Here is a 23,455-nt window from a genome sequence, read left to right as displayed (position 1 = left end):
CAAGGGGCAATAATATTGTCTTTTTGTTTCACTGCGACCTCCACCACTCTTCCAAGGGGCATTAAAACAGTCTTGTTAAGCTACTGTGACCTTCACATTTCTTTCATTGGGCATTAAAACCGTCTTGTTAAGCTACTGTGACCTCCACTTCTCTTCCAAGGGGCATTAAAACCGTCTTGTTAAGCTACTGTGACCTCCACGTTTCGTCCACGGGACATTGATATTGTCTTTTTATTCCACTGCGACTTCCACCATTCTTCCAAGGGGCATTAAAACCGTCTTGTGATGCTATTGTGACCTCCATGTCTTTTCCAAGGGGCATTAGTAACATCTTGTTAAGCTAATGTGACCTCCACGTCTCTTCCACGGGGCATTGATATTGTCTTTTTATTCCACTGCGACCTCCCCACTCTTCCAAGGGGGCATTTACATTGTCTTTTTATTCCACTGCAACCTCCACCACTCTTTCAAGGGGCATTGATATTGTCTTTTTATTCCACTGTGACCTCTACCACTCTACCAAGGGGCATTAAAACAGTCTTGTTAAACTACTGTGACCTCCACGTCTCTTCCACGGGGCATTATATCCGTCTTATTAAGCTACTGTGACCTCCACGTCTCTTCCATGGTGCACTGTTATTGTCTTTCTATTCCACTGCGACCTCCACCACTCTTCCAAGGGGCATTGATATAGTCTTTTTATTCCACTGCGATCTCTACCCCTCTTCCAACGGCTCATTAAAACAATCTTTTTAAGCTACTGTGACCTCCACGTCTCTTCCAAGGGACATTAAAACCATCTTGTTAACCTACTGTGACCTCCACGTCTCTTCCACAGGGCATTGTTATTGCCTTTTTATTCCACTGCGACCTCCACCACTCTTCCAAAGGGGCATTGATATTGTCTCTTCATACCACTGCGATCTCCACCACTCTTCCAAGGGGCATTAAAACCGTCTTGCTAAGCTACTGTCACATCCACTTCTCTTCCACGGGGCATTGATATTGTCTTTTTATTCCACTGTAACCTCCACTACTCTTACAAGTGACATTAGAACCGTCTTGTTAAGATACTGTGATCTGCACATCGTTTCCAAGGAGCATTAAAATCGTCTTGTTAAGCTACTGTGACCTCCACGTCTCTTCCAAGGGGCATTCATATTGTCTTTTTTTCCCAATGCGACCTCCACCACTCTTCCAAGGGGCATTAAAAACATATTGTTAAGCTGCTGTGACCTCCACGTCTCTTCCAAGTGACATTAAAACCGTCTTGTTATGCTACTGTGACCTCCAGGTCTCTTCCACGGGGCATTGAAATTGTCTTTTTATTCCACTGCGAACTCCACCACTCTTCCAATGGGCATTGATATTGTCTTTCTATTCCACTGTGACCTCCACCACTCTTCCAAGTGGCATTGATATTGTCTCTTTATTCCAGTGCAACCTCCACCACTCTTCCAAGGGGCATTGATATTGTCTTTTTATTCCACTGCGACCTCCACTTCTCTTCTAAGGGGTATTGATATTGTCTTTTTATTCCACTGCGACCTCCACCACTCTTCCAAGGGGCATTGATACTGTCTTTTTATTCCACTGCGACCTCCAACACTATTCCAAGGGTCATTAAAAACGTCTTGTTATGCTAATGTGACCTCCACGTCTCTTCCAAGGGGCATTAAAACCATCTTGTTAAGCTACTGTGACCTCCATGTCTCTTACACGGGGCATTGATATTGTCTTTTTATTCCACTGTGACCTCCATTGCTCTCTCAATGGGCATTAAAACCGTATTGTTAAGCTTCTGTGACCTCCACGTCTCTTCCAAGGGGCATTAAAACCGTCTTGTTAAGCTACTGTGACCTTCACGTTTCTTCCACGGGTCATTGATAGTGTCTTTTTAATCCACTGCGACCTCCACCACTCTTCCACGGGGCATTGATATTGTCTTTTTATTCCACTGTAACCTCCACGTCTCTTCCAAGGTGCATAAAACTGTCTTGTTAAGCTACTGTGACCTCCACATCTCTTCCAAGGGGCCGTAAAACAGTCTTGTTAAGCTACTGTGACCTCCACGTCTTTTACACGGGGCATTGATATTGTCTTTTTATTCCACTGCGACCTCCATTACTCTCTCAATGGCCATTAAAACCGTCTTGTTAAGCTACTGTGACCTCCACGTCTCTTCCAAGGGGCATTAAAACTGTCGTGTTAAGCTACTGTGACCTCCACATATCTTCCACAGGGCAATGATAGTGTCTTTTTGTTCCACTGTGACCTCCAACACTCTTCCAAGGGGCATTGATATTGTCTTTTATATCCACTGCGACCTCCAGCACTCTTCCAAGGGGCAATAATATTGTCTTTTTGTTTCACTGCGACCTCCACCACTCTTCCAAGGGGCATTAAAACAGTCTTGTTAAGCTACTGTGACCTTCACATTTCTTTCATTGGGCATTAAAACCGTCTTGTTAAGCTACTGTGACCTCCACTTCTCTTCCAAGGGGCATTAAAACCGTCTTGTTAAGCTACTGTGACCTCCACGTTTCGTCCACGGGACATTGATATTGTCTTTTTATTCCACTTCGACCTCCACCATTCTTCCAAGGGGCATTAAAACCGTCTTGTGATGCTATTGTGAACTCCATGTCTTTTCCAAGGGGCATTAATAACATCTTGTTAAGCTAATGTGACCTCCACGTCTCTTCCACGGGGCATTGATATTGTCTTTTTATTCCACTGCGACCTCCCCACTCTTCCAAGGGGGCATTTACATTGTCTTTTTATTCCACTGCAACCTCCACCACTCTTTCAAGGGGCATTGATATTGTCTTTTTATTCCACTGTGACCTCTACCACTCTACCAAGTGGCATTAAAACAGTCTTGTTAAGCTACTGTGACCTCCACGTCTCTTCCACGGGGCATTATATCCGTCTTATTAAGCTACTGTGACCTCCACGTCTCTTCCATGGTGCATTGTTATTGTCTTTCTATTCCACTGCGACCTCCACCACTCTTCCAAGGGGCATTGATATAGTCTTTTTATTCCACTGCGATCTCTACCCCTCTTCCAACGGCTCATTAAAATAATCTTTTTAAGCTACTGTGACCTCCACGTCTCTTCTAAGGGACATTAAAACCATCTTGTTAACCTACTGTGACCTCCACGTCTCTTCCACAGGGCATTGTTATTGCCTTTTTATTCCACTGCGACCTCCACCACTCTTCCAAGGGGCATTGATATTGTCTCTTCATACCACTGCGATCTCCACCACTCTTCCAAGGGGCATTAAAACCGTCTTGCTAAGCTACTGTGACATCCACTTCTCTTCCACGGGGCATTGATATTGTCTTTTTATTCCACTGTAACCTCCACTACTATTCCAAGTGGCATTAGAACCGTCTTGTTAAGATACTGTGACCTGCACATCGTTTCCAAGGAGCATTATAATCGTCTTGTTAAGCTACTGTGACCTCCACGTCTCTTCCAAGGGGCATTGATATTGTCTTTTTTTCCCAATGCGACCTCCACCACTCTTCCAAGGGGCATTAAAAACATATTGTTAAGCTGCTGTGACCTCCACGTCTCTTCCAAGTGACATTAAAACCGTCTTGTTATGCTACTGTGACCTCCAGGTCTCTTCCACGGGGCATTGAAATTGTCTTTTTATTCCACTGCAAACTCCACCACTCTTCCAATGGGCATTGATATTGTCTTTCTATTCCACTGCGACCTCCACCACTCTTCCAAGTGGCATTGATATTGTCTCTTTATTCCACTGCAACCTCCACCACTCTTCCAAGGGACATTAAATCCATCTTGTTAAGCTACTGTGACCTCTACGGCTCTTCCAAGGGGTAATAAAATCGTCTTGTTAGGCTATTGTGACCTCCACATCTCTTCCACGGGATATTGATATTGTCTTTTTATTCCACTGCGACCTCCACCACTCTTCCAAGGGGCATTAAAACCGTCTTGTTAAGCTACTGTGACCTCCAGGTCTCTTACAAGTGGCATTAAAACCATCTTGTAAAGTTACTGTGACCTCCACATCTCTTCCACAGGGTATTGATATTGTCTTTTTATTCCACTGCGACCTCCACCACTCTACCAAGGGGCATTTAAAACTTCTTGTTAAGCTACTGTGTGCTCCACCTCTCTACCAAGGGGTATTAAAACCATCTTGTTAAGCTACCGTGACCTCCACGTCTATTCTAAGGGGCATTAAAACCATCTTGTTAAGCTACTGTGACCTCCACATATCTTCCACGGGGCATTAATATTGTCTTTTTATTCCACTGCGACCTCCACCACTCTTTCAAGGGGCATTAAAATCGTCTTCTTAAGCTACTGTGACCTCCACGTCTCTTCCATGGGGCATTAAATGGTCTTGTTAAGCTATTGTGACCTCCACCACTCTTCCAAGGGGCAATAAAACCGTCTTGTTAAGCTACTGTGACCTCCAGGTCTCTTCCAAGTGGCATTAAAACCATCTTGTAAAGTTACTGTGACCTCCACATTTCTTCCACAGGGTATTGATATTTTGTTTTTATTCCACTGCGACCTCCACCACTCTTCAAAGGGGCATTAAAACCATCTTGTTAAGTTACTGTGAAATCCACGACTCTTCCAAGGGGCATTAAAAGCGTCTTGTTAAGCTATTGTGACCTCCACGTCTCTTCCACGGGGCTATGATATTGTATTTTTATTCCATTGCGACCTCCACCACTCTTCCAAGGGGCATTAAAACCATCTTGTTAAGCTACTGTGACCTCCACATCTCTTCCACAGGGTATTGATATTGTCTTTTTATTCCACTGCGACCTCCACCACTCTTCAAAGGGGCATTAAAACCATCTTGTTAAGCTACTGTGACCTCCACGACTCTTCCAAGGGGCATTAAAACCGTCTTGTTAAGCTATTGTGACCTCCACGTCTCTTCCACGGGGCTATGATATTGTCTTTTTATTCCATTGCGACCTCCACCACTCTTCCAAGGGGCATTAAAACCATCTTGTTAAGCTACTGTGACCTCCACGTCTTTTGCAAGGGGCATTAAAACAGTCTTGTTAAGCTACTGTGACCTCCAAGTCTCTTCCACGAGGCATTGATATTGCATTTTTAATCCACTGTAACCTCCAACACTCCTTCAAGGGGCATTAAAACCGTCTTTTTAAGCTACTGTAACCTCCACGTTTCTTCCACGGGTCATTGATAGTGTCTTTTTAATCCACTGCGACCTCCACCACTCTTCCACGGCGCATTGATATTGTCTTTTTATTCCACTGTAACCTCCACGTCTCTTCCAAGGGGCATTAAAACTGTCTTCTTAAGCTACTGTGACCTCCACGTCTCTTCCACGGGGCATTGATATTGTCTTTTTAATCCACTGCGACCTCCATTACTCTTTCAATGGGCATTAAAACCGTCTTGTTAAGCTACTGCGACCTCCACCACTCTTCCAAGGGTCATTAAAACCATCTTGTTATGCTACCGTGACCTCCACGTCTCTTCCAAGGAGCATTAAAACCGTATTGTTAAGCTACTGTGAACTCCACATCTCTTCCACGGGGCATTGATAGTGTCTTTTTATTCCACTGCGACCTCCACCACTCTTCCAAGGGGCATTGATATTGTCTTTTTATTCCACTGCGACCTCCACTTCTCTTCCAAGGGGTATTGATATTGTCTTTTTATTCCACTGCGACCTCCACCACTCTTCCAAGGGGCATTGATACTTTCTTTTTATTCCACTGCGACCTCCACCACTCTTCCAAGGGTCATTAAAAACGTCTTGCTATGCTACTGTGACCTCCACGTCTCTTCCAAGGGGCATTAAAACCATCTTGTTAAGCTACTGTGACCTCCATGTCTCTTACACGGGGCATTGATATTGTCTTTTTATTCCACTGTGACCTCCATTGCTCTCTCAATGGGCATTAAAACCGTATTGTTAAGCTTCTGTGACCTCCACGTCTCTTCCAAGGGGCATTAAAACCGTCTTGTTAAGCTACTGTGACTTTCACGTTTCTTCCACGGGTTATTGATAGTGTCTTTTTAATCCACTGCGACCTCCACCACTCTTCCACGGGGCATTGATATTGTCTTTTTATTCCACTGTAACCTCCACGTCTCTTCCAAGGTGCATAAAACTGTCTTGTTAAGCTACTGTGACCTCCACATCTCTTCCAAGGGGCCGTAAAACCGTCTTGTTAAGCTAGTGTGATCTCCACGTCTCTTACACGGGGCATTGATATTGTCTTTTTATTCCACTGCGACCTCCATTACTCTCTCAATGGCCATTAAAACCGTCTTGTTAAGCTACTGTGACCTCCACGTCTCTTCCAAGGGGCATTAAAACCGTCGTGTTAAGCTACTGTGACCTCCACATCTCTTCCACAGGGCATTGATAGTGTCTTTTTGTTCCACTGTGACCTCCAACACTCTTTCAAGGGGCATTCATATTGTCTTTTATATCCACTGCGACCTCCAGCACTCTTCCAAGGGGCAATAATATTGTCTTTTTGTTTCACTGCGACCTCCACCACTCTTCCAAGTGGCAATAAACAGTCTTGTTAAGCTACTGTGACCATCACATTCCTTTCATTGGGCATTAAAACCATCTTGTTAAGCTACTGTGACCTCCACTTCTCTTCCAAGGGGCATTAAAACCGTCTTGTTAAGCTACTGTGACCTCCACGTTTCGTCCACGGGGCATTGATATTGTCTTTTTATTCCACTGCGACCTCCACCATTCTTCCAAGGGGCATTAAAACCGTCTTGTGATGCTATTGTGACCTCCACGTCTTTTCCAAGGGGCATTAATAACATCTTGTTAAGCTAATGTGACCTCCACGTCTCTTCCACGGGGCATTGATATTGTCTTTTTATTCCACTGCCACCTCCCCACTCTTCCAAGGGGGCATTTACATTGTCTTTTTATTCCACTGCAACCTCCACCACTCTTTCAAGGGGCATTGATATTGTCTTTTTATTCCACTGTGACCTCTACCACTCTACCAAGGGGCATTAAAACAGTCTTGTTAAGCTACTGTGACCTCCACGTCTCTTCCACGGGGCATTAAATCCGTATTATTAAGCTACTGTGACCTCCACGTCTCTTCCATGGTGCATTGTTATTGTCTTTCTATTCCACTGCGACCTCCACCACTCTTCCAAGGGGCATTGATATAGTCTTTTTATTCCACTGCGATCTCTACCCCTCTTCCAACGGCTCATTAAAACAATCTTTTCAAGCTACTGTGACCTCCACGTCTCTTCCAAGGGACATTAAAACCATCTTGTTAACCTACTGTGACCTCCACGTCTCTTCCACAGGGCATTGTTATTGCCTTTTTATTCCACTGCGACCTCCACCACTCTTCCAAGGGGCATTGATATTGTCTCTTCATACCACTGCGATCTCCACCACTCTTCCAAGGGGCATTAAAACCGTCTTGCTAAGCTACTGTGACATCCACTTCTCTTCCACGGGGCATTGATATTGTCTTTTTATTCCACTGTAACCTCCACCACTCTTCCAAGTGGCATTAGAACCGTCTTGTTAAGATACTGTGACCTGCACATCGTTTCCAAGGGGCATTAAAATTGTCTTGTTAAGCTACTGTGACCTCCACATCTCTTCCAAGGGGCATTGATATTGTCTTTTTTTCCCAATGCGACCTCCACCACTATTCCAAGGGGCATTAAAAACATATTGTTAAGCTGCTGTGACCTCCACGTCTCTTCCAAGTGACATTAAAACCGTCTTGTTATGCTACTGTGACCTCCAGATCTCTTCCACGGGGCATTGATATTGTCTTTTTATTCCACTGCGAACTCCACCACTCTTCCAATGGGCATTGATATTGTCTCTTTATTCCACTGCAACCTCCACCACTCTTCCAAGGGGCATTAAAACCATCTTGTTAAGCTAGTGTGACCTCTACGGCTCTTCCAAGGGGTAATAAAACCGTCTTGTTAGGCTATTGTGACCTCCACATCTCTTCCACGGGATATTGATATTGTCTTTTTATTCCACTGCGACCTCCACCACTCTTCCAAGGGGCATTAAAACCGTCTTGTTAAGCTACTGTGATCTTCACGACTCTTCCAAGGGGCATTAAAACCGTCTTGTTAAGCTACTGTGACCTCCACGTCTCTTCCACGGGGCTATGATATTGTCTTTTTATTCCATTGCGACCTCCACCACTCTTCCAAGGGGCATTAAAACTATCTTGTTAAGCTACTGTGACCTCCACGTCTTTTGCAAGGGGCATTAAAACAGTCTTGTTAAGCTACTGTGACCTCCAAGTCTCTTCCACGAGGCATTGATATTGTATTTTTAATCCACTGTAACCTCCAACACTCCTCCAAGGGGCATTAAAACCGTCTTGTTAAGCTACTGTGACCTCCACGTTTCTTCCACGGGTCATTGATAGTGTCTTTTTAATTCACTGCGACCTCCACCACTCTTCCACGGCGCATTGATATTGTATTTTTATTCCACTGTAACCTCCACGTGTCTTCCAAGGGGCATTAAAACTGTGTTCTTAAGCTACTGTGACCGCCACGTCTCTTACACGGGGCATTAATATTGTCTTTTTATTCCAGTGCGACCTCCATTACTCTTTCAATCGGCATTAAAACCGTCTTGTTAAGCTACTGTGACCTCCACTTCTCTTCCAAGGGGCATTAAAACCGTCGTGTTAAGCTACTGTGCCATCCACATCTCTTCCATGGGGCATTGATAGAGTCGTTTTATTCCACTGCGACCTCCACCTCTCTTCCAAGGGACATTGATATTGTCTTTTATGCCACTGCTACCTCCACCACTCTTCCAAGGGGCATTGATAATGTCTTTTTATTCCACTGCGACCTCCACCACTCTTCCAAGGGGCATTGATATAGTCTTTTTATTCCACTGCGATCTCTACCCCTCTTCCAACGGCTCATTAAAACAATCTTTTCAAGCTACTGTGACCTCCACGTCTCTTCCAAGGGACATTAAAACCATCTTGTTAACCTACTGTGACCTCCACGTCTCTTCCACAGGGCATTGTTATTGCCTTTTTATTCCACTGCGACCTCCACCACTCTTCCAAGGGGCATTGATATTGTCTCTTCATACCACTGCGATCTCCACCACTCTTCCAAGGGGCATTAAAACCGTCTTGCTAAGCTACTGTGACATCCACTTCTCTTCCACGGGGCATTGATATTGTCTTTTTATTCCACTGTAACCTCCACCACTCTTCCAAGTGGCATTAGAACCGTCTTGTTAAGATACTGTGACCTGCACATCGTTTCCAAGGGGCATTAAAATTGTCTTGTTAAGCTACTGTGACCTCCACATCTCTTCCAAGGGGCATTGATATTGTCTTTTTTTCCCAATGCGACCTCCACCACTATTCCAAGGGGCATTAAAAACATATTGTTAAGCTGCTGTGACCTCCACGTCTCTTCCAAGTGACATTAAAACCGTCTTGTTATGCTACTGTGACCTCCAGATCTCTTCCACGGGGCATTGATATTGTCTTTTTATTCCACTGCGAACTCCACCACTCTTCCAATGGGCATTGATATTGTCTCTTTATTCCACTGCAACCTCCACCACTCTTCCAAGGGGCATTAAAACCATCTTGTTAAGCTAGTGTGACCTCTACGGCTCTTCCAAGGGGTAATAAAACCGTCTTGTTAGGCTATTGTGACCTCCACATCTCTTCCACGGGATATTGATATTGTCTTTTTATTCCACTGCGACCTCCACCACTCTTCTAAGGGGCATTAAAACCGTCTTGTTAAGCTACTGTGATCTTCACGACTCTTCCAAGGGGCATTAAAACCGTCTTGTTAAGCTACTGTGACCTCCACGTCTCTTCCACGGGGCTATGATATTGTCTTTTTATTCCATTGCGACCTCCACCACTCTTCCAAGGGGCATTAAAACTATCTTGTTAAGCTACTGTGACCTCCACGTCTTTTGCAAGGGGCATTAAAACAGTCTTGTTAAGCTACTGTGACCTCCAAGTCTCTTCCACGAGGCATTGATATTGTATTTTTAATCCACTGTAACCTCCAACACTCCTCCAAGGGGCATTAAAACCGTCTTGTTAAGCTACTGTGACCTCCACGTTTCTTCCACGGGTCATTGATAGTGTCTTTTTAATTCACTGCGACCTCCACCACTCTTCCACGGCGCATTGATATTGTATTTTTATTCCACTGTAACCTCCACGTGTCTTCCAAGGGGCATTAAAACTGTGTTCTTAAGCTACTGTGACCGCCACGTCTCTTACACGGGGCATTAATATTGTCTTTTTATTCCAGTGCGACCTCCATTACTCTTTCAATCGGCATTAAAACCGTCTTGTTAAGCTACTGTGACCTCCACTTCTCTTCCAAGGGGCATTAAAACCGTCGTGTTAAGCTACTGTGCCATCCACATCTCTTCCATGGGGCATTGATAGAGTCGTTTTATTCCACTGCGACCTCCACCTCTCTTCCAAGGGACATTGATATTGTCTTTTATGCCACTGCTACCTCCACCACTCTTCCAAGGGGCATTGATAATGTCTTTTTATTCCACTGCGACCTCCACCACTCTTCCAAGGGGCATTGATATAGTCTTTTTATTCCACTGCGATCTCTAACCCTCTTCCAAGGATTCATTAAAACAATCTTTTTAAGCTACTGTGACCTCCACGTCTCTTCCACGCTGCATTGATATTGCCTTTTTATTCCACTGCGACCTCCACCACTCTTCCAAGGGGCATTGATATTGTCTCTTCATACCACTGTGACCTCCAACACTCTTCCAAGGGGCATTAAAACCATCTTGCTAAGCTACTGTGACATCCACTTCTCTTCCACGGGGCATTGATATTGTCTTTTTATTCCACTGTAACCTCCACCACTCTTCCAAGTGGCATTAGAACCGTCTTGTTAAGATACTTTGACCTGCACATAGTTTCCAAGGGGCATTAAAACCGTCTTGTTAAGCTACTGTGACCTCCACGTCTCTTCCAAGGTGAATTGATATTGTCTTTTTTTCCCAATGCGACCTCCACCACTCTTCCAAGGGGCATTAAAAACATATTGTTAAGCTGCTGTGACCTCCACGTCTCTTCCAAGTGACATTAAAACCGTCTTGTTATGCTACTGTGACCTCCAGGTCTCTTCCACGGGGAATTGATATTGTCTTTCTATTCTACTGCAACCTCCACCACTCTTCCAAGGGGCATTAAAACCATCTTGTTAAGCTACTGTGACCTCTACGGCTCTTCCAAGGGGTAATAAAACCGTCTTGTTAGGCTATTGTGACCTCCACATCTCTTCCACGGGGTATTGATATTGTCTTTTTATTCCACTGCGACCTCCACCACTATTCCAAGGGGCATTAAAACCATCTTGTTAAGCTACTGTGAGCTCCAGGTCTCTTCCAAGTGGCATTAAAACCATCTTGTAAAGTTACTGTGACCTCCACATCTCTTCCACAGGGTATTGATATTGTCTTTTTATTCCACTGCGACCTCCACCACTCTTCAAAGGGGCATTAAAACCATCTTATTAAGCTACTGTGACCTCCACGACTCTTCCAAGGGGCATTAAAACCGTCTTGTTAAGCTACTGTGACCTCCATGTCTCTTCCACGGGGCTATGATATTGTCTTTTTATTCCATTGCGACCTCCACCACTCTTCCAAGGGGCATTAAAACCATCTTGTTAAGCTACTGTGACCTCCACGTCTTTTGCAAGTGGCATTAAAACCATCTTGTTAAGCTACTGTGACCTCCAAGTCTCTTCCACGAGGAAATGATATTGTATTTTTAATCCACTGTAACCTCCAACACTCCTCCAAGGGGCATTAAAACCGTCTTGTTAAGCTACTGTGACCTCCACGTTTCATCCACGGGTCATTGATAGTGTCTTTTTAATTCACTGCGACCTCCACCACTCTTAAACGGCGCATTGATATTGTCTTTTTATTCCACTGCGACCTCCACCACTCTTCCAAGGGGCATTAAAATCGTCTTGTTAAGCTACTGTGACCTCCACGTCTCTAACAAGGGGCATTAAAGTCGTCTTGTTAAGCTACCTTGACCTCCACGTCTCTTCCACGGGGCATTGATATTGTCTTTTTATTCCATTGCGACCTCCACCCCTCTTCCAAGGTGCATTAAAACCATCTTGTTAAGCAACTGTAACCTCCACGTCTCTTCCAAGGGGCATGAAAACCGTCTTGTTAAGCTACTGTGACCTCCACATCTCTTCCACAGGGTATTGATATTGTCTTTTTATTCCACTGCGACCTCCACCACTCTTCAAAGGGGCATTAAAACCATCTTATTAAGCTACTGTGACCTCCACGACTCTTCCAAGGGGCATTAAAACCGTCTTGTTAAGCTACTGTGACCTCCATGTCTCTTCCACGGGGCTATGATATTGTCTTTTTATTCCATTGCGACCTCCACCACTCTTCCAAGGGGCATTAAAACCATCTTGTTAAGCTACTGTGACCTCCACGTCTTTTGCAAGTGGCATTAAAACCATCTTGTTAAGCTACTGTGACCTCCAAGTCTCTTCCACGAGGAAATGATATTGTATTTTTAATCCACTGTAACCTCCAACACTCCTCCAAGGGGCATTAAAACCGTCTTGTTAAGCTACTGTGACCTCCACGTTTCATCCACGGGTCATTGATAGTGTCTTTTTAATTCACTGCGACCTCCACCACTCTTAAACGGCGCATTGATATTGTCTTTTTATTCCACTGCGACCTCCACCACTCTTCCAAGGGGCATTAAAACCGTCTTGTTAAGCTACTGTGACCTCCAGGTCTTTCCAAGTGGCATTAAAACCATCTTGTAAAGTTACTGTGACCTCCACATCTCTTCCACAGGGTATGGATATTGTCTTTTTATTCCACTGCGACCTCCACCACTCTTCAAAGGGGCATTAAAACCATCTTGTTAAGCTACTGTGACCTCCACGACTCTTCCAAGGGGCATTAAAACCGTCTTGTTAAGCTACTGTGACCTCCACGTCTCTTCCACGGGGCTATGATATTGTCTTTTTATTCCATTGCGACCTCCACCACTCTTCCAAGGGGCATTAAAACCATCTTGTTAAGCTACTGTGACCTCCATGTCTTTTGCAAGGGGCATTAAAACAGTCTTGTTAAGCTACTGTGACCTCCAAGTCTCTTCCACGAGGCATTGATATTGTATTTTTAATCCACTGTAACCTCCAACACTCCTCCAAGGGGCATTAAAACCGTCTTGTTAAGCTACTGTGAACACCACATCTCTTCCACGGGGCATTGATAGTGTCTTTTTATTTCACTGCGACCTCCACCACTCTTCCAAGGGGCATTGATATTGTCTTTCTATTCCACTGCGACCTCCACCACTCTTCCAAGGGGCATTGATATTGTCTCTTTATTCCACTGCAACATCCACCACTCTTCCAAGTGGCATTAGAACCGTCTTGTTAAGATACTGTGACCTGCACATCGTTTCCAAGGGGCATTAAAATTGTCTTGTTAAGCTACTGTGACCTCCACATCTCTTCCAAGGGGCATTGATATTGTCTTTTTTTCCCAATGCGACCTCCACCACTATTCCAAGGGGCATTAAAAACATATTGTTAAGCTGCTGTGACCTCCACGTCTCTTCCAAGTGACATTAAAACCGTCTTGTTATGCTACTGTGACCTCCAGATCTCTTCCACGGGGCATTGATATTGTCTTTTTATTCCACTGCGAACTCCACCACTCTTCCAATGGGCATTGATATTGTCTCTTTATTCCACTGCAACCTCCACCACTCTTCCAAGGGGCATTAAAACCATCTTGTTAAGCTAGTGTGACCTCTACGGCTCTTCCAAGGGGTAATAAAACCGTCTTGTTAGGCTATTGTGACCTCCACATCTCTTCCACGGGATATTGATATTGTCTTTTTATTCCACTGCGACCTCCACCACTCTTCCAAGGGGCATTAAAACCGTCTTGTTAAGCTACTGTGATCTTCACGACTCTTCCAAGGGGCATTAAAACCGTCTTGTTAAGCTACTGTGACCTCCACGTCTCTTCCACGGGGCTATGATATTGTCTTTTTATTCCATTGCGACCTCCACCACTCTTCCAAGGGGCATTAAAACTATCTTGTTAAGCTACTGTGACCTCCACGTCTTTTGCAAGGGGCATTAAAACAGTCTTGTTAAGCTACTGTGACCTCCAAGTCTCTTCCACGAGGCATTGATATTGTATTTTTAATCCACTGTAACCTCCAACACTCCTCCAAGGGGCATTAAAACCGTCTTGTTAAGCTACTGTGACCTCCACGTTTCTTCCACGGGTCATTGATAGTGTCTTTTTAATTCACTGCGACCTCCACCACTCTTCCACGGCGCATTGATATTGTATTTTTATTCCACTGTAACCTCCACGTGTCTTCCAAGGGGCATTAAAACTGTGTTCTTAAGCTACTGTGACCGCCACGTCTCTTACACGGGGCATTAATATTGTCTTTTTATTCCAGTGCGACCTCCATTACTCTTTCAATCGGCATTAAAACCGTCTTGTTAAGCTACTGTGACCTCCACTTCTCTTCCAAGGGGCATTAAAACCGTCGTGTTAAGCTACTGTGCCATCCACATCTCTTCCATGGGGCATTGATAGAGTCGTTTTATTCCACTGCGACCTCCACCTCTCTTCCAAGGGACATTGATATTGTCTTTTATGCCACTGCTACCTCCACCACTCTTCCAAGGGGCATTGATAATGTCTTTTTATTCCACTGCGATCTCCACCACTCTTCCAAGGGGCATTGATATAGTCTTTTTATTCCACTGCGATCTCTACCCCTCTTCCAACGGCTCATTAAAACAATCTTTTCAAGCTACTGTGACCTCCACGTCTCTTCCAAGGGACATTAAAACCATCTTGTTAACCTACTGTGACCTCCACGTCTCTTCCACAGGGCATTGTTATTGCCTTTTTATTCCACTGCGACCTCCACCACTCTTCCAAGGGGCATTGATATTGTCTCTTCATACCACTGCGATCTCCACCACTCTTCCAAGGGGCATTAAAACCGTCTTGCTAAGCTACTGTGACATCCACTTCTCTTCCACGGGGCATTGATATTGTCTTTTTATTCCACTGTAACCTCCACCACTCTTCCAAGTGGCATTAGAACCGTCTTGTTAAGATACTGTGACCTGCACATCGTTTCCAAGGGGCATTAAAATTGTCTTGTTAAGCTACTGTGACCTCCACATCTCTTCCAAGGGGCATTGATATTGTCTTTTTTTCCCAATGCGACCTCCACCACTATTCCAAGGGGCATTAAAAACATATTGTTAAGCTGCTGTGACCTCCACGTCTCTTCCAAGTGACATTAAAACCGTCTTGTTATGCTACTGTGACCTCCAGATCTCTTCCACGGGGCATTGATATTGTCTTTTTATTCCACTGCGAACTCCACCACTCTTCCAATGGGCATTGATATTGTCTCTTTATTCCACTGCAACCTCCACCACTCTTCCAAGGGGCATTAAAACCATCTTGTTAAGCTAGTGTGACCTCTACGGCTCTTCCAAGGGGTAATAAAACCGTCTTGTTAGGCTATTGTGACCTCCACATCTCTTCCACGGGATATTGATATTGTCTTTTTATTCCACTGCGACCTCCACCACTCTTCTAAGGGGCATTAAAACCGTCTTGTTAAGCTACTGTGATCTTCACGACTCTTCCAAGGGGCATTAAAACCGTCTTGTTAAGCTACTGTGACCTCCACGTCTCTTCCACGGGGCTATGATATTGTCTTTTTATTCCATTGCGACCTCCACCACTCTTCCAAGGGGCATTAAAACTATCTTGTTAAGCTACTGTGACCTCCACGTCTTTTGCAAGGGGCATTAAAACAGTCTTGTTAAGCTACTGTGACCTCCAAGTCTCTTCCACGAGGCATTGATATTGTATTTTTAATCCACTGTAACCTCCAACACTCCTCCAAGGGGCATTAAAACCGTCTTGTTAAGCTACTGTGACCTCCACGTTTCTTCCACGGGTCATTGATAGTGTCTTTTTAATTCACTGCGACCTCCACCACTCTTCCACGGCGCATTGATATTGTATTTTTATTCCACTGTAACCTCCACGTGTCTTCCAAGGGGCATTAAAACTGTGTTCTTAAGCTACTGTGACCGCCACGTCTCTTACACGGGGCATTAATATTGTCTTTTTATTCCAGTGCGACCTCCATTACTCTTTCAATCGGCATTAAAACCGTCTTGTTAAGCTACTGTGACCTCCACTTCTCTTCCAAGGGGCATTAAAACCGTCGTGTTAAGCTACTGTGCCATCCACATCTCTTCCATGGGGCATTGATAGAGTCGTTTTATTCCACTGCGACCTCCACCTCTCTTCCAAGGGACATTGATATTGTCTTTTATGCCACTGCTACCTCCACCACTCTTCCAAGGGGCATTGATAATGTCTTTTTATTCCACTGCGACCTCCACCACTCTTCCAAGGGGCATTGATATAGTCTTTTTATTCCACTGCGATCTCTAACCCTCTTCCAAGGATTCATTAAAACAATCTTTTTAAGCTACTGTGACCTCCACGTCTCTTCCACGCTGCATTGATATTGCCTTTTTATTCCACTGCGACCTCCACCACTCTTCCAAGGGGCATTGATATTGTCTCTTCATACCACTGTGACCTCCAACACTCTTCCAAGGGGCATTAAAACCATCTTGCTAAGCTACTGTGACATCCACTTCTCTTCCACGGGGCATTGATATTGTCTTTTTATTCCACTGTAACCTCCACCACTCTTCCAAGTGGCATTAGAACCGTCTTGTTAAGATACTTTGACCTGCACATAGTTTCCAAGGGGCATTAAAACCGTCTTGTTAAGCTACTGTGACCTCCACGTCTCTTCCAAGGTGAATTGATATTGTCTTTTTTTCCCAATGCGACCTCCACCACTCTTCCAAGGGGCATTAAAAACATATTGTTAAGCTGCTGTGACCTCCACGTCTCTTCCAAGTGACATTAAAACCGTCTTGTTATGCTACTGTGACCTCCAGGTCTCTTCCACGGGGAATTGATATTGTCTTTCTATTCTACTGCAACCTCCACCACTCTTCCAAGGGGCATTAAAACCATCTTGTTAAGCTACTGTGACCTCTACGGCTCTTCCAAGGGGTAATAAAACCGTCTTGTTAGGCTATTGTGACCTCCACATCTCTTCCACGGGGTATTGATATTGTCTTTTTATTCCACTGCGACCTCCACCACTATTCCAAGGGGCATTAAAACCATCTTGTTAAGCTACTGTGAGCTCCAGGTCTCTTCCAAGTGGCATTAAAACCATCTTGTAAAGTTACTGTGACCTCCACATCTCTTCCACAGGGTATTGATATTGTCTTTTTATTCCACTGCGACCTCCACCACTCTTCAAAGGGGCATTAAAACCATCTTATTAAGCTACTGTGACCTCCACGACTCTTCCAAGGGGCATTAAAACCGTCTTGTTAAGCTACTGTGACCTCCATGTCTCTTCCACGGGGCTATGATATTGTCTTTTTATTCCATTGCGACCTCCACCACTCTTCCAAGGGGCATTAAAACCATCTTGTTAAGCTACTGTGACCTCCACGTCTTTTGCAAGTGGCATTAAAACCATCTTGTTAAGCTACTGTGACCTCCAAGTCTCTTCCACGAGGAAATGATATTGTATTTTTAATCCACTGTAACCTCCAACACTCCTCCAAGGGGCATTAAAACCGTCTTGTTAAGCTACTGTGACCTCCACGTTTCATCCACGGGTCATTGATAGTGTCTTTTTAATTCACTGCGACCTCCACCACTCTTAAACGGCGCATTGATATTGTCTTTTTATTCCACTGCGACCTCCACCACTCTTCCAAGGGGCATTAAAATCGTCTTGTTAAGCTACTGTGACCTCCACGTCTCTAACAAGGGGCATTAAAGTCGTCTTGTTAAGCTACCTTGACCTCCACGTCTCTTCCACGGGGCATTGATATTGTCTTTTTATTCCATTGCGACCTCCACCCCTCTTCCAAGGTGCATTAAAACCATCTTGTTAAGCAACTGTAACCTCCACGTCTCTTCCAAGGGGCATGAAAACCGTCTTGTTAAGCTACTGTGACCTCCACATCTCTTCCACAGGGTATTGATATTGTCTTTTTATTCCACTGCGACCTCCACCACTCTTCAAAGGGGCATTAAAACCATCTTATTAAGCTACTGTGACCTCCACGACTCTTCCAAGGGGCATTAAAACCGTCTTGTTAAGCTACTGTGACCTCCATGTCTCTTCCACGGGGCTATGATATTGTCTTTTTATTCCATTGCGACCTCCACCACTCTTCCAAGGGGCATTAAAACCATCTTGTTAAGCTACTGTGACCTCCACGTCTTTTGCAAGTGGCATTAAAACCATCTTGTTAAGCTACTGTGACCTCCAAGTCTCTTCCACGAGGAAATGATATTGTATTTTTAATCCACTGTAACCTCCAACACTCCTCCAAGGGGCATTAAAACCGTCTTGTTAAGCTACTGTGACCTCCACGTTTCATCCACGGGTCATTGATAGTGTCTTTTTAATTCACTGCGACCTCCACCACTCTTAAACGGCGCATTGATATTGTCTTTTTATTCCACTGCGACCTCCACCACTCTTCCAAGGGGCATTAAAATCGTCTTGTTAAGCTACTGTGACCTCCACGTCTCTAACAAGGGGCATTAAAGTCGTCTTGTTAAGCTACCTTGACCTCCACGTCTCTTCCACGGGGCATTGATATTGTCTTTTTATTCCATTGCGACCTCCACCCCTCTTCCAAGGTGCATTAAAACCATCTTGTTAAGCAACTGTAACCTCCACGTCTCTTCCAAGGGGCATGAAAACCGTCTTGTTAAGCTACTGTGAGCTCCAGGTCTCTTCCAAGTGGCATTAAAACCATCTTGTAAAGTTACTGTGACCTCCACATCTCTTCCACAGGGTATTGATATTGTCTTTTTATTCCACTGCGACCTCCACCACTCTTCAAAGGGCATTAAAATCGTCTTGTTAAGCTACTGTGACCTCCACGTCTCTTCCAAGGGGCATTAAAACCATCTTGTAAAGTTACTGTGACCTCCACGTCTCTTCCACGAGGCATTGATATTTTATTTTTAATCCACTGTAACCTCCAACACTCCTCCAAGATGCATTTAAACCGTTTTGTTAAGCTACTGTGACCTCCACATTTCTTCCACGGGTCATTGATACTGTCTTTTTAATCCACTGCGACCTCCAAAACTCTTCCACAGGGCATTGATATTGTCTTTTTTTTGCACTGTAACCTACACGTCTCTTCCAAGGTGCATAAAACTGTCTTGTTAAGCTACTGTGAACTCCACGTCTCTTCCACGGGGCATTGATATTGTCTTTTTATTCCACTGCCACCTCCACCACTCTTTCAAGGGGCATTAAAACCGTCTTGTTAAGCTACTGTGACCTCCACGTCTCTTCCAAGGGGCATTAAAACCATCTTGTTAAGCTACCGTGAACACCACATCTCTTCCACGGGGCATTGATAGTGTCTTTTTATTTCACTGCGACCTCCACCACTCTTCCAAGGGGCATTGATATTGTCTTTCTATTCCACTGCGACCTCCACCACTCTTCCAAGGGGCATTGATATTGTCTCTTTATTCCACTGCAACATCCACCACTCTTCCAAGGGGCATTAAAACCATCTTGTTAAGCTACTGTGACCTCTACGGCTCTTCCAAGGGGCATTAAAACCGTCTTATTAGGCTATTGTGACCTCCACATCTCTTCCACGGGGTATTGATATTGTCTTTTTATTCCACTGCGACCTCCACCACTCTTCCAAGGGGCATTAAAACCGTCTTGTTAAGCTACTGTGACCTCCAGGTCTTTCCAAGTGGCATTAAAACCATCTTGTAAAGTTACTGTGACCTCCACATCTCTTCCACAGGGTATGGATATTGTCTTTTTATTCCACTGCGACCTCCACCACTCTTCAAAGGGGCATTAAAACCATCTTGTTAAGCTACTGTGACCTCCACGACTCTTCCAAGGGGCATTAAAACCGTCTTGTTAAGCTACTGTGACCTCCACGTCTCTTCCACGGGGCTATGATATTGTCTTTTTATTCCATTGCGACCTCCACCACTCTTCCAAGGGGCATTAAAACCATCTTGTTAAGCTACTGTGACCTCCATGTCTTTTGCAAGGGGCATTAAAACAGTCTTGTTAAGCTACTGTGACCTCCAAGTCTCTTCCACGAGGCATTGATATTGTATTTTTAATCCACTGTAACCTCCAACACTCCTCCAAGGGGCATTAAAACCGTCTTGTTAAGCTACTGTGAACACCACATCTCTTCCACGGGGCATTGATAGTGTCTTTTTATTTCACTGCGACCTCCACCACTCTTCCAAGGGGCATTGATATTGTCTTTCTATTCCACTGCGACCTCCACCACTCTTCCAAGGGGCATTGATATTGTCTCTTTATTCCACTGCAACATCCACCACTCTTCCAAGGGGCATTAAAACCATCTTGTTAAGCTACTGTGACCTCTACGGCTCTTCCAAGGGGCATTAAAACCGTCTTGTTAGGCTATTGTGACCTCCACATCTCTTCCACGGGGTATTGATATTGTCTTTTTATTCCACTGCGACCTCCACCACTCTTCCAAGGGGCATTAAAACCGTCTTGTTAAGCTACTGTGACCTCCAGGTCTTTCCAAGTGGCATTAAAACCATCTTGTAAAGTTACTGTGACCTCCACATCTCTTCCACAGGGTATGGATATTGTCTTTTTATTCCACTGCGACCTCCACCACTCTTCAAAGGGGCATTAAAACCATCTTGTTAAGCTACTGTGACCTCCACGACTCTTCCAAGGGGCATTAAAACCGTCTTGTTAAGCTACTGTGACCTCCACGTCTCTTCCACGGGGCTATGATATTGTCTTTTTATTCCACTGCGACCTCCACCACTCTTCAAAGGGGCATTAAAACCATCTTGTTAAGCTACTGTGACCTCCACGACTCTTCCAAGGGGCATTAAAACCGTCTTGTTAAGCTACTGTGGAATCCACGTTTCTTCCAAGGGTCATTGATAGTGTCTTTTTAATCCACTGCGACCTCCACCACTCTTCCACGGCGCATTGATATTGTCTTTTTATTCCACTGTAACCTCCACGTCTCTTCCAAGGGGCATTAAAACTGTCTTCTTAAGCTACTGTGACTAGTGTTGAGCCACCCCCGTAGTGTTCGAGTTCGGTTCGGTTCGTCGAACACCCGTGTGTTCGCCGAACTGTTCGTCGAACTGTTCGTCGAACACCTTCGAACACCGTTAAAACCAATGGCAGGCAAACAAAAACACATAGAAACACATAGAAAACACCTTCAAAGGTGTCCAAAAGCTGACAAACTGCTCAGAAGACACAACTAACACATGGAAAAGTGACAAGTACATATAGTCATGCAAAAAGAAAAGAGGTGGAGGAGTAAAAGGAGGGGGTGACACAGATATAGGCATGTCATGCCCTTCTAAAATCCAAAAAGTGAGAAGCCGAGACGGCCAGTCCGCTCCTGCCCGTGCCACCTCCGTGTCGCCGGGTTTGTGCCAGAGCCGCGGTGAACCCTGACGGCCAGCCCCCCTCTCCCAATACTGGTGCCTGTCCGCTGGTGGGTCGAGAGAGCCCCCCTGTGGTGGAGGCAGCTCTAAGCTTTTTAATTTAAATTGTCCCTCTAATTTGAATGAATACACTTTAAATCCATTTACAAGGATCTATTGGAGGGCAAGTCTCATGCCAGCAGCCGCGTAATTCCAGCTCCAGTAGCGTCCACTAAAGCTGCTGCAGTTAAAAAGCTTTTATAAGGATCGAGCTCGGCTGTCCACCGCAAGGCATCCTAGTGCCAGTCCCAGCCCCTATGCCTTGGGGTGCCTCCTGATGCTCTTCACTGAGTATCCCGTGGTCCCGAAGCATTTCCTTTGAAAAAATTAAGTGTCCAAACTACAGGTGGTGTAGCTTGCTTAACAGCCGGGATAATCCGCTGACTAGCAGACACTGCTACTAGGCACAAAGTATTTCCTGGGCTAGATGCAGTTAAAAATTTGTAAGTAGATTCTCTCGTTGGATGCTGAGAAAGCATTCCATAGAGTCTCCTGGCACGCCATATATGATTCTCTTAAAAAGCTTGGGGTAGGGGTCTAGGGGACCCTTTTATAGCCAAAATCACGGCCCTGTATCACAATACGTCACCTAGGCTGAAGATAAATGGAACTGTAGCACCGAGGGCTCGGTTGCTACAGACGTATTGCACCTCACCCAGAGGTGTGATATCTCACTCTCAGATAAGGATGGAGTGTGGATCAGGACCCGACACCTGCATGCATTACACCACATTGCCGTGGGGCAGGGCGACCAATATGCCCCTGAGATGGGCACGACAGTCCCTGTCCCTGGCTGGAGTGGGGGGAGGGAACACTGAGGAAGGGGAACCCTGCAGTGCAGGAGCAGGGAGGAAGCAGTTCCTGGGTGCATTGAGAAGGGAGTATAAAAGGTGGGCACCATCTTAGTTCAGTGCAGAGAAGTCTGAGCAGAAGTGGCAGGGAGCAGGGGCTCTGCATGAGCTCTGCTCCGGAGGCGGGCCTAGTAACAGAGGCCCAGGCCTGCAAGAGGGAGAAGGAAGGAAGAGGAGCGGAGAAGGCTCCAGGAACGAGAAATGAAGGGATCCCAGGGGTGCGGACGGGCGAGTCGCCACCGCACGCCCGAATCCACCTGCGTGGAGGGGTCAGGCCAAAGGGGGAGACCGGTCCCCGAACTAGTGGAGGCAGGAAACGACCCTCAGCTAGAAACCGGAGGCTCTGACATTTTATGTGGCGCAGCCCCTTGATCCACCTGCTAGGAAGGCACCACATAGGGTCAGGGAAACTGGCGCCAAGTTTACCAAGAGGAGGCCCGAGGCAGCCGGACAGAAGTGTTGGTAACAAAGGACACACAAAGGGGGTCCTGTGAAGCGCTCCAAAGTTATCTGGGAGTTGTCTGAGCCCCTCACCTGGTGAGCACAGTACGACGTGGGCAGCCGTTACCTGCAGACGTGGTCTGGATAATAAGAACTGTGAGTAAAGGCCCTGAACTGCATCACTGACTCCGTGTCGTTACTGCTGCTGCCCTGCACCATCACCCCCATCCTCCGCATACACTGCCCTGAGGCTATACTCCTCCCGTGGGGAGTTATGCTACGCTCTGCTGCACCCACAACACCAGCCTTAGCGGTCTGCCCTGTAGCGGCGGTTCACTCTGACCGCAATCCACGGGTGGCGTAGTCGGAAATTTAAACATCAAAACCACATAAATAGTTCCGCCACTGGTTTGACCGCCCTGAGCCACGGA

This window comes from Phyllobates terribilis, unplaced genomic scaffold (assembly GCF_046119375.1).
Source record: "Phyllobates terribilis strain yellow unplaced genomic scaffold, ASM4611937v1 Scaffold_8__6_contigs__length_399053987, whole genome shotgun sequence".
Taxonomy (NCBI): domain Eukaryota; kingdom Metazoa; phylum Chordata; class Amphibia; order Anura; family Dendrobatidae; genus Phyllobates; species Phyllobates terribilis.
Note: the sequence above shows the minus strand (reverse complement) of the source record.